Below are 12,181 nucleotides of genomic sequence, written 5' to 3'. Positions count from 1 at the left end.
GCGGACGAAGGGCATTAACATTTAACATTTTATGTTGCCTTGTTCTTAATTCATAACATTTGAGAACAAGTCCCCAACATTGGCGCCCACCTCCGGTGAACTCACTTCCACTTTCTGAGCTGATGGCTTCGTTCAACAACAAAGCTAGCGCTGCTTCGGCTACGAAGCTGGTGCTCCCAATAACAGGCGGATCGTGCTCAGAACCGGCCAATAAAAAGCAGAAGAAGGAGGCACAGAGAACGGTACAACATGTCGGGGTATAGGGACCCTTCATCAAGTCAAGATGGTCTCATATCCCAATTACCTTCTCCCAAGAGGACCTTCAGCTCAAGGATTACCCTCACAATGATGCTATGGTCATATCTTGTGTCATTAAAGGATTTCTAGTCCACAATGTTTTGGTTGATACAGGCAGTGCAGCCGACATTATATTTGCTAAAGCCTTCAGACAGATGCAAGAGCCAGAAGACAAGATTCATGATGCTACGCACCCTCTTTGTGGCTTCGGAGGAAGACAAATTGTAGCGCTTGGCAAGATTACCATGCTAGTGACCTTCAGATTTGTCAACAATACAAGGACTGAGCAAGTTGTGTTTGACATTGTCGACATGGAGTACCCTTACAATGCAATCATTGGTCGCGGAACACTCAATGCTTTCGAAGCAATTCTTCATCCAGCATATCTTTGCATGAAGATACCTTTGGATCAAGGACCTATTGCTATTTATGGGAGTCAGGAAGCTGCCAGAAAGGCTGAGGGGAACTGGACAGATTCAAAGGCAATCCATAATATAGATGAAGCCGAAGCTTGTGAGCAGTACAAGTACAGAAGGGAGAAGGCTGCTTCGGCCGATCAGCTGAAACCCATGCTTTTATGTGAAGATATCGCAGAGAAGAAGGTGCTGCTGGGATCTCAATTGTCTGAGGAACAGGAGAAAACCTTGATAAGGTTTCTGTTCAACAACAAAGATGTCTTTGCATGGTCAGCTAATGATCTCTGTGGTGTTAAGAGGGATGTCATTGAACACTCGCTCAATGTTGACCCATCCTTCAGACCTAGAAAGTAGAGGCTTCGGAAAATGTCTGACGACAAAGCTGAAGGTGCTCGGAATGAAGTAAAAAGACTTCTTAGCGCTGGGGTCATCAGAGAAGTGAAATACCCAGAGTGGCTAGCCAACACTGTTATGGTGAAGAAAGCCAATGGTAAATGGAGAATGTGTATTGATTTTACTGATCTCAATAAGGCTTGTCCAAAGGATGAATTTCCATTACCAAGGATAGATTCTCTGGTAGACGTAGCAACTTCGTCAGAGCTTGAGTCTGCTAGACTGTTACTCAGGCTATCATCAAATTTGGATGAAGAAGGAGGATGAGCCAAAAACCAGCTTCATAACCCCCAGTGGAACATATTGTTATCTTCGGATGCCTGAGGGACTCAAGGATGCTGGAGGAAGCTTCAGCAGAATGACAGCGAAGGTTCTCCATTCTCAGATAGGCAGAAATGTGCTAACCTATGTTGATGATATTATAGTAAAAAGCACCAAGCAAGAAAATCACATTGCTGATCTGCAGGAGACATTCGCAAATTTTAGACAAGCTGGTTTGAAGCTGAATCCAGAGAAGTGTGTCTTCGGAGTAAAGAAGGGGAAATTCCTTGGTTGTCTGGTCTCAACAAAAGGAATCGAAGCTAATCCAAATAAGATCGAAGCTATTCTTCGGATGGAGCCGCCAAGAATGAAGAAGGGGGCTCAACGACTGACAGGAAGACTGGCATCTCTAAATCGATTCATATCTAGATCAGCAGAGAGAAATTTACCATTCTTCGAAGTGCTGAAGTCAGCCAAAGTCTTTCAATGGGGATCAGCTCAGCAGAGGGCCTTCGAAGAGCTGAAGCAGTATTTGATAGACCTAACAACGTTAACTCCACCAGCGCCAGGGGCTCCTCTGTTGCTGTACGTGGCAGCTTCGTACTCAGCAGTGAGTGCAGCACTTGTTCAAGAAAAACTTGAGGGACAAACCAAAAAGCAAGCCCCAATATACTTCATCTCCGAAGTTCTTAGTCTATCAAAGAAGAATTATACAGAATTGGAGAAGGTCTTATATGCCGTCTTAATGGCATCCAGGAAGTTTCGACATTATTTTCAAGCATATCATATAATTGTCCCTTCGTCACAACCTTTGAAGGATGTCATGAGAAACAGAGAAGCTACTGGAAGAATTGGAAAGTGGGCAGCGGAGCTCAATGAGTTCAGCATTGATTATGTGCACAGATCCTCAATACAGTCCCAGGCGTTAGCAGACTTCATTGTCGATTGGACGCTAGGGGCTCAAGGAGAAGAAACAACTAAAGATACCGAAGTATGGACGATATTTTGTGACGGTTCTTGGGGAACCTTCGGGGCAGGAGCAGCTGCTATGTTAGTTGCACCCTCCAAAGTCAGAACTTGCTACACAGCAAGACTTGATTTTAGCTGCACAAATAATATTGCTGAGTACGAAGCTTTGCTTTTGGGCCTTCGGAAGTTAAAGGCAATGGGGATTAGAAGGGCGGTTCTTAAAACCGATTCCCAGGTTATTTCTGGCCATATTGACAAGAGTTGTAAAGCAAGAGACCCAAAGCTTGAGAAATATTTAGACACAGTCCGAAGGATTGAAGCTTCCTTTGAAGGGTTTTCTGTCAAAAACATTCCTCGAGGAGAAAATGAACATGCTGATTTGCTAGCTAGGTCAGCAGCACAGGGGCTGCCCTTACCTTCGGAAGTATTTTTTGAAACAATAAAAGCACCTTCGGTTGAACTTCTTGAAAGAGCAGTCCTCAATATATCTCCTGTTCATAGTGAAGATTGGAGAACTGTGATCATTTCTTTCCTTCAGTGTAATTTCCTTTCAGATGACGAAGCTTATAACAAAAGAATAGAGGCAAGAGCTCGACCATATGTTATAATAGAAGGGGAGCTGTACAAGCATGGAGTCTGTTCTCCAGTACTCAAATGTTTATCCAGAGCCGAAGGTATAGAATTGATAAAGGAAATACACGCAGGCCTGTGTGGATCTCATATTGGATCTAGGCCTTTGCTGGGAAAAGTTTTTCGTCAAGGATTTTATTGGCCAAAGGCAGCTTAGGATGCAGCGGAATTAGTCCAAAAGTGCGAAGGCTGTCAGAAATGCGTAAGAGATCAAAAACAGCCTTCGTCTCTGACTCAGTTAATACAACCCACTTGGCCATTGCAAAGGTGGGGCCTTGATTTGTTAGGCCCGCTACCACCAGCACAAGGAAATTTAAAATATGTTGTGGTAGCAGTAGAATATTTTTCCAAGTGGATTGAGGCGAAGCCTTTAGCCACAATAACTTCGGTTACCATTCAGAAATTTTTCTGGCAGAATATCGTTTGTCGCTTCGGAGTGCCGAAGGCCATTACTGTGGATAACGGAACACAGTTTGATGCTGAAGCTTTTAAAGAGTTCTGTGGACAAATTGGCATGAAGATCCATTTTGCATCGGTTAGGCATCCAGAGTCAATTGGACTTGTCGAAAGAGCTTATGGCATCATTATGATGGGAATAATGAAATTAATCTTCAATCAGCCCAGAGGAAAATGGCCAGATGAATTAATTAAAGTGGTGTGGAGCCACAATACAACGACATCAAGGTCAACAGGCTTTACACCATTCAAGTTATTATTTGGTGACGAAGCAATAACTCCGGAAGAAGCAAAAGCAGGATCAATAAGAACAGTGGCTTCGGCAGAAGACAAAGCTGATTATTCTGTGGATAAAGATGCTATAGAAGGGATCAGGCTTCAGGCTGTGGAAAACATCAATAAATACCAAGCTGAAACAATAAAATGGCGTGATAGAAAAGTTCGGCTAAAGAATATTAAGCCAGGACATTTGGTGCTTCAGAGAGTGGCCAACCTGAAAGGGAAATGTGCCCTTGGGCCATTTCTAAGTATTTTGGTGATTGAATGCAAACACAAGTGCTTAAATGTGAAAATATGCCCATGGATGAACAAAGTGCAAATCACAAGTTAAGGTATGTTTCTAAGCCTTAGTACATTGGTTTTGTGTACTAATATCTTTTCTAAGTGTTAGAAACAGAAAGAAGAAGAGAAGACTTGGCTGTGTACAGCCAAGATGCTGTTTCGGTCTGGGGCACCGGACTGTCCGGTGGTGCACCGGACAGTGTCCGGTGCGCCAGGCTGCCTCGGCCGAAGAGGCTGCTCTCGGATTTTTCTCCGGCGACTTCGGCTAAAATTCACCGGACTGTCCGGTGTGCACCGGACTGTCCGGTGAGCCAACTGTCGGCCGGGCCAACGGTCGGCCGCGCGATCGGCGCGCGACACGTGGCCGAGCCAACGGTCGAGAAGATACACCGGACTGTCCGGTGTGCACCGGACATGTCCGGTGCGCCAACTGTGCGCAGATCTGCATCAGAAAGCAACGGTCGGATGAGCTTTTTGTGGAAACAAATCGGGCACCGGACAGTGTCCGGTGTGCACCGGACTGTCCGGTGCCCCACGAGACAGAAGGCAAAGATGGCCTTCCAGATTTGTTCCCAACGGCTCCTAGCTGCCTTGGGGCTATAAAAGGGACCCCTTGGCGCATGGAGGAACAAACCAAGCATTCCTACAACCTTTCTAAGCACCAAGACATTGATCTAGCGCATTCGATTCATTGTGATAGCATATAGAGCTCTTGTGGAGTTGTGTACTCTTTGAGTTGTGTTGCGAGCTCTTATTGCTGCTTGTGTGCGTGTTGCTCTGATCTTTTGAAGTCTTGTGTGCGTCGCTCATTCCCTCCCTTGCTCCGTGATTCTCTGTGAACATCTTTTGTAAGGGCGAGAGGCTCCAAATTGTGGAGATTCCTCGCAAGCGGGATTGAGAAAAGAAAAGCAAGAACACCGTGGTATTCAAGTTGATCATTGGATCACTTGAGAGGAGTTGAGTGCAACTCTCGTCCGTTGGGACGCCACAACGTGGAAGTAGGCAAGTTTTGTACTTGGCCGAACCACGGGATAACCACCGTGTCATCTCTGTGATTGATTTCTTGTGGTTATTGTGTTTTGACTCCTCTCTAGCCACTTGGCCATAATTGTGCTAACACTTAACAAGTTTTTGTGGCTTAAGTTTTGAAGTTATTCAGGATCACCTATTCACCCCCCCCCTCTAGGTGCTCTCAATTGGTATCAGAGCAGTTCTCTTCAAGAAAGGGACTAATCGCCCGAAGAGATGGATCCTAAGGGGAAGGGAATTGTGATCAACGACAAGGAGAAGGAGTCCTTCGTCAACGAGCCAAGGGATGACAAGTCCAATGACTCGGGCTCGGGCCACAAGCGAAGAGATGGGAAGAAGAAGAAGACAAGACGTATCAAGGAGATCGTCTACTACGACAGTGATGAGTCCTCTTCTTCCCAAAAGGACGACGACCACGACAAACAAAGGAAACCGGTTAATTCTAACTTTTCTTTTGACTACTCTCGTATTCCGCAAAGTTCAAATTCACATTTGCTTTCCATTCCACTCGGCAAGCCCCCACACTTTGATGGGGAGGACTACGGATTTTGGAGCCACAAAATGCGTAGTCACCTATTCTCTCTCCATCCTAGCATATGGGAGATTGTAGATAGTGGAATGCACTTTAATAGTTCGGATAGTCCTATATTCATTAATGAGCAAATCCATAAGAATGCACAAGCTACTACTGTTCTTCTAGCCTCATTGTGCAGGGATGAATATAATAAAGTGAGTGGCTTGGATAACGCCAAGCAAATCTGGGATACCCTCAAGATCTCTCATGAGGGAAATGACGCTACCTTGCTCACCAAAATGGAGTTGGTGGAAGGCGAGCTTGGACGATTCGCGATGATAAGGGGCGAGGAGCCAACTCAGACATACAACCGGCTCAAGACCCTTATCAACAAAATAAGAAGCTACGGAAGCACGCGATGGACGGACCACGACGTCGTCCGACTAATGCTCAGGTCCTTTACCGTTCTTGATCCTCATTTGGTGAATAATATTCGTGAGAATCCCAGGTACACCAAAATGTCACCCGAAGAAGTCCTAGGAAAATTCGTCAGCGGGCGAATGATGATCAAGGAGGCAAGGTATGTGGACGACGCCTTGAATGGACCGATCAACGAGCCGCAACCTTTTGCTCTTAAAGCCACAGGGAACAAGGAGGCGCTACCCAGCAAGGTGGCACAAATTGAGGCGGCCGGTCTTAATGAAGAAGAAATGGCCCTCATTATCAAGAGATTCAAGACGATGCTAAAGGGTCGCAATGGACAGCCGAGCAAGACTAAGACCAAGGGGAAGCGATCATGCTTCAAATGCGGTAAGCTTGGTCATTTTATTGCTAACTGTCCTGATAATGAAAGTGACCAGGAAAAGGGGAACAAAAGGGAGAAGAAGAAGGACTACAAGAAAGCCAAGGGCGAGGCGCATCTAGGCAAGGAGTGGGATTCGGATTGCTCCTCCTCCGACTCCGACAGTGAGGGACTCGCCGCCACCGCCTTCAACAAATCGGCCCTCTTCCCCAACGAGCGTCACACATGCCTTATGGCAAGGGAGAAGAAGGTATGTACTCGCAACTCTACCTATGCTTCTTCAAGTGAGGACGAATCTAGTGATGAGGATGAAGTAGATTATTCATGTTTGTTCAAGGGCTTAGATAGATCTAAGATAGACAAAATTAATGAATTAATTGATGCCTTGAATGAAAAGAATATACTTTTAGAAAAGCAAGAGGATTTGTTGTATGAAGAGCATGATAAATTTGTTGAGGCACAAAAATCCTATGCTTTAGAAGTTAAGAGAAATGAAATGCTTTCTTTTGAACTATCTACTTGTCATGAAACCATTTCTACTTTGAAAGGTGTCAACAATGATTTAAATGCTAAATTAGAAGTAGCAAATAAATCCAATTCTTGTGTAGAACGTGTTGAAATTTGTACTAGGTGTAAAGATTTTGACATTAATGCTTGTAGTGAACACCTAGTTTCAATTTCCAAGCTTAATGATGAACTGGCTAGTCTTAATGCTCAACTTAAGACTAGCAAGAATGATTTCGATAAGCTAAAATTTGCAAGGGATGCCTACACAATTGGTAGACACCCCTCAATTAAGGATGGACTTGGCTTCAAGAGAGAAGCTAAGAACTTAACAAGTCATAAGGCTCCCATTCCCGCCAAGGAGAAAGGGAAGGCCCCTATGGCTAGTAATGTGCAAAAGAACCATGCTTTTATGTATTATGATAGGAGACAAACTAGAAATGCTTATAGGAGTTATAATGCTTTTGATGATTTTGACTCTCATGCCATGTTTGCTTCTAGTTCTTCCTATATGCATGGTAGAAATATGTCTAGGAGAAATGCTATTCATCATGTGTCTAGAAAGAATGCTATTCATGCTCCTAGGAAAGTAGTGAATGAACCTTCCACAATTTATTATGCTTTAAATGCTTCCTTTGCTATTTGTAGAAAGGATAAGAAAATTGTTGCTAGGAAGTTAGGGGCAAAATGCAAGGGAGACAAAACTTGCATTTGGGTCCCTAAGGATATTTGCACTAACCTTGTAGGACCCAACATGAGTTGGGTACCTAAGACCCAAGCCTAAAATTGCCTTGCAGGTTTATGCATCCGGGGGTTCAAGCTGGATTATTGACAGCGGATGTACAAACCATATGACGGGGGAGAAGAAGATGTTCACCTCCTACGTCAAGAATAAGGATTCCCAAGATTCAATCATATTCGGTGATGGGAATCAAGGCAAGGTAAAAGGGTTAGGTAAAATTGCAATTTCTAATGAGCACTCTATATCTAATGTGTTTTTAGTAGAGTCTCTTGGTTATAATTTGCTATCTGTTAGTCAATTATGCAACATGGGGTATAACTGTCTATTTACAAATGTAGATGTGTCTGTCTTTAGAAGAAGTGATGGTTCACTAGCTTTTAAGGGTGTATTAGACGGCAAACTTTATTTAGTTGATTTTGCAAAAGAAGAGGCCGGTCTAGATGCATGCTTAATAGCTAAGACTAGCATGGGCTGGCTGTGGCATCGCCGCTTAGCACATGTGGGGATGAAGAACCTTCACAAGCTTCTAAAGGGAGAACACGTGATAGGTCTAACTAATGTTCAATTCGAAAAAGATAGACCTTGTGCAGCTTGTCAAGCAGGGAAACAGGTGGGAGGCTCTCATCACACCAAAAATGTGATGACGACATCAAGACCCTTGGAGATGCTGCATATGGACCTTTTTGGACCCGTCGCCTATCTGAGCATAGGAGGAAGTAAGTATGGTTTAGTTATTGTTGATGACTTTTCCCGCTTCACTTGGGTGTTCTTTTTGCAGGAAAAGTCCGAAACCCAAGGGACCCTCAAACGCTTCCTCAGGAGATCTCAAAATGAGTTTGAGCTCAAAGTGAAGAAGATAAGGAGCGACAACGGGTCCGAGTTCAAGAATCTTCAAGTGGAGGAATTCCTTGAAGAAGAAGGGATCAAGCATGAGTTCTCCGCTCCCTACACACCACAGCAAAATGGTGTGGTAGAGAGGAAGAACAGGACGCTCATCGACATGGCGAGGACTATGCTTGGAGAGTTCAAGACCCCCGAGCGTTTTTGGTCGGAAGCCGTGAACACGGCTTGCCACGCCATCAACAGGGTCTACCTTCATCGCCTCCTCAAGAAGACGTCGTATGAGCTACTAACCGGTAACAAACCCAATGTATCTTACTTTCGTGTATTTGGGAGCAAGTGCTACATTCTAGTGAAGAAGGGTAGAAATTCTAAGTTTGCTCCCAAAGCTGTAGAAGGGTTTTTGTTAGGTTATGACTCAAATACAAAGGCGTATAGAGTCTTCAACAAATCATCGGGTTTGGTTGAAGTCTCTAGCGACGTTGTATTTGATGAGACTAATGGCTCTCCAAGAGAGCAAGTTGTTGATTGTGATGATGTAGATGAAGAAGATGTTCCAACGGCCGCTATGCGCACCATGGCGATTGGTGATGTGCGACCACAGGAACACTTGGAGCAAGATCAGCCTTCTTCCTCAACCATAGTGCATCCCCCAACCCAAGATGACGAACAGGTACCTCAAGTGGAGGCGGGTGATCAAGGGGGAGCACAAGATGATCATGTGATGGAGGAAAAAGCGCAACCGGCACCTCCAACCCAAGTTCGAGCAATGATTCAAAGGGATCATCCCGTCGACCAAATTCTGGGTGACATCAGCAAGGGAGTAACTACTCGTTCTCGATTAGTTAATTTTTGTGAGCATTACTCTTTTGTCTCCTCTATTGAGCCTTTCAGGGTAGAGGAGGCCTTGCTAGATCCGGACTGGGTGTTGGCCATGCAGGAGGAGCTCAACAACTTCAAGAGAAATGAAGTTTGGACGCTGGTGCCTCGTCCGAAGCAAAATGTTGTGGGAACCAAGTGGGTGTTCCACAACAAACAGGACGAGCACGGGGTGGTGACGAGAAACAAGGCTCGACTTGTGGCAAAAGGTTATGCCCAAGTCGCAGGTTTGGATTTTGAGGAGACTTTTGCTCCTGTGGCTAGGCTAGAGTCAATTCGAATCTTGCTAGCATATGCCGCTCACCATTCTTTCAGGTTGTACCAAATGGATGTGAAGAGCGCTTTCCTCAACGGGCCAATCAAGGAGGAGGTGTACGTGGAGCAACCCCCTGGCTTCGAGGATGAACGGTACCCCGACCACGTGTGTAAGCTCTCTAAGGCGCTCTATGGACTTAAGCAAGCCCCAAGAGCATGGTATGAATGCCTTAGAGATTTCTTAATTGCTAATGCTTTCAAGGTTGGGAAAGCCGATCCAACTCTTTTCACTAAGACATGTGATGGTGATTTGTTCGTGTGCCAAATTTATGTCGATGACATAATATTTGGTTCTACTAACCAAAAGTCTTGTGAAGAGTTTAGCAGGGTGATGACGCAAAAATTCGAGATGTCGATGATGGGCGAGTTGAACTACTTCCATGGGTTCCAAGTGAAGCAACTCAAGGACGGCACCTTCATCTCCCAAACGAAGTACACGCAAGATCTGCTAAAGAGGTTTGGGATGAAGGACGCCAAGCCCGCAAAGACGCCGATGGGAACCGACGGACACACAGACCTCAACAAAGGAGGTAAGTCCGTTGATCAAAAAGCATACCGGTCAATGATAGGGTCTTTACTTTATTTATGTGCTAGTAGACCGGATATTATGCTTAGCGTATGCATGTGTGCTAGATTTCAATCCGATCCTAAGGAATGTCACTTAGTGGCGGTGAAGCGAATTCTTAGATATTTAGTTGCTACGCCTTGCTTCGGGCTCTGGTATCCAAAGGGGTCTACTTTTGACTTGGTTGGATACTCAGACTCCGACTATGCTGGATGTAAGGTCGATAGGAAGAGTACATCAGGGACGTGCCAATTCTTAGGAAGGTCCCTGGTGTCTTGGAATTCTAAGAAACAAACCTCCGTTGCCCTATCCACCGCTGAGGCCGAGTATGTTGCCGCAGGACAGTGTTGCGCGCAACTACTTTGGATGAGGCAAACCCTCAGGGACTTTGGCTACAATCTGAGCAAAGTCCCACTCCTATGTGATAATGAGAGTGCTATCCGCATGGCGGAGAATCCTGTTGAGCACAGCCGCACAAAGCACATAGACATCCGGCATCACTTTTTGAGAGACCACCAGCAAAAGGGAGATATCGAAGTGTTTCATGTTAGCACCGAGAACCAGCTAGCCGATATCTTCACTAAGCCTCTAGATGAGAAGACCTTTTGCAGGTTGCGTAGTGAGCTAAATGTCTTAGATTCGCGGAACCTGGATTGAATTGTAGCATACATGTATTTACGCTTTTGATCATGTTCCTTTTTGCATTTTGTTGCTTATTGTGGTGCTCAAGTTGTACAAACACTCCCTGGACCTCACAAGTCCGTTGCAAAGTGATGCACATGTTAAGGGGGAGATGTGTTACAACTTGACCCTTTGAGACTAACCATGTGTTTGAGTTTGATGATTTAGTCTCAAAGGAGGATTGAAAGGGAAAAGGTGGACTTGGACCATGAAAGACTTCCACTGCACTCCGATGAGAGGGTCTCATGAATTCTTATTGCCATTTGCTCTTAATTGAAGATTTTGGTGAGGCAATGGGGTTGAAGGGCCAAGATTGATTCCGTTTTGGTGCTTGATGCCAAAGGGGGAGAAAATAAAGGCCAAAGTGATAAATGGATCAGCTACCACTTGAGAGATTTTGAAAATAGTAGAATAAAGTTTTTGTTTTGTCAAAACTCTCTTATTGTCTCTTTTGTGAAAAGTTGGCTTCTTGTGGGGAGAAGTAGTGATTATGGGAAAAAGGGGGAGTTTTTGAAATATTTGATCAATCTCTTTTGGAATGACTCTCTTTATGCGTCAACATGTGTGTTTGACTTAGAGATAGAGATTTGAGTTTAATTTGCAAAAACAAACCAAGTGGTGGCAAAGGATGATCCATATATGCCAAAATTGAATCAAAACCAATTTGAGTTTTTATTTGAAGTGATTTTGCACTTGTCCTAGTTGCTTTATGTCGTGTTGGCATAAATCACCAAAAAGGGGGAGATTGAAAGGGAAATGTGCCCTTGGGCCATTTCTAAGTATTTTGGTGATTGAATGCAAACACAAGTGCTTAAATGTGAAAATATGCCCATGGATGAACAAAGTGCAAATCACAAGTTAAGGTATGTTTCTAAGCCTTAGTACATTGGTTTTGTGTACTAATATCTTTTCTAAGTGTTAGAAACAGAAAGAAGAAGAGAAGACTTGGCTGTGTACAGCCAAGATGCTGTTTCGGTCTGGGGCACCGGACTGTCCGGTGGTGCACCGGACAGTGTCCGGTGCGCCAGGCTGCCTCGGCCGAAGAGGCTGCTCTCGGATTTTTCTCCGGCGACTTCGGCTAAAATTCACCGGACTGTCCGGTGTGCACCGGACTGTCCGGTGAGCCAACTGTCGGCCGGGCCAACGGTCGGTCGCGCGATCGGCGCGCGACACGTGGCCGAGCCAACGGTCGAGAAGATACACCGGACTGTCCGGTGTGCACCGGACATGTCCGGTGCGCCAACTGTGCGCAGATCTGCATCAGAAAGCAACGGTCGGATGAGCTTTTTGTGGAAACAAATCGGGCACCGGACAGTGTCCGGTGTGC

The sequence above is a fragment of the Zea mays genome, chromosome 2 (genome assembly GCF_902167145.1).
Source record: "Zea mays cultivar B73 chromosome 2, Zm-B73-REFERENCE-NAM-5.0, whole genome shotgun sequence".
Lineage (NCBI taxonomy): Eukaryota > Viridiplantae > Streptophyta > Magnoliopsida > Poales > Poaceae > Zea > Zea mays.
This window is presented reverse-complemented; position numbering follows the sequence as displayed.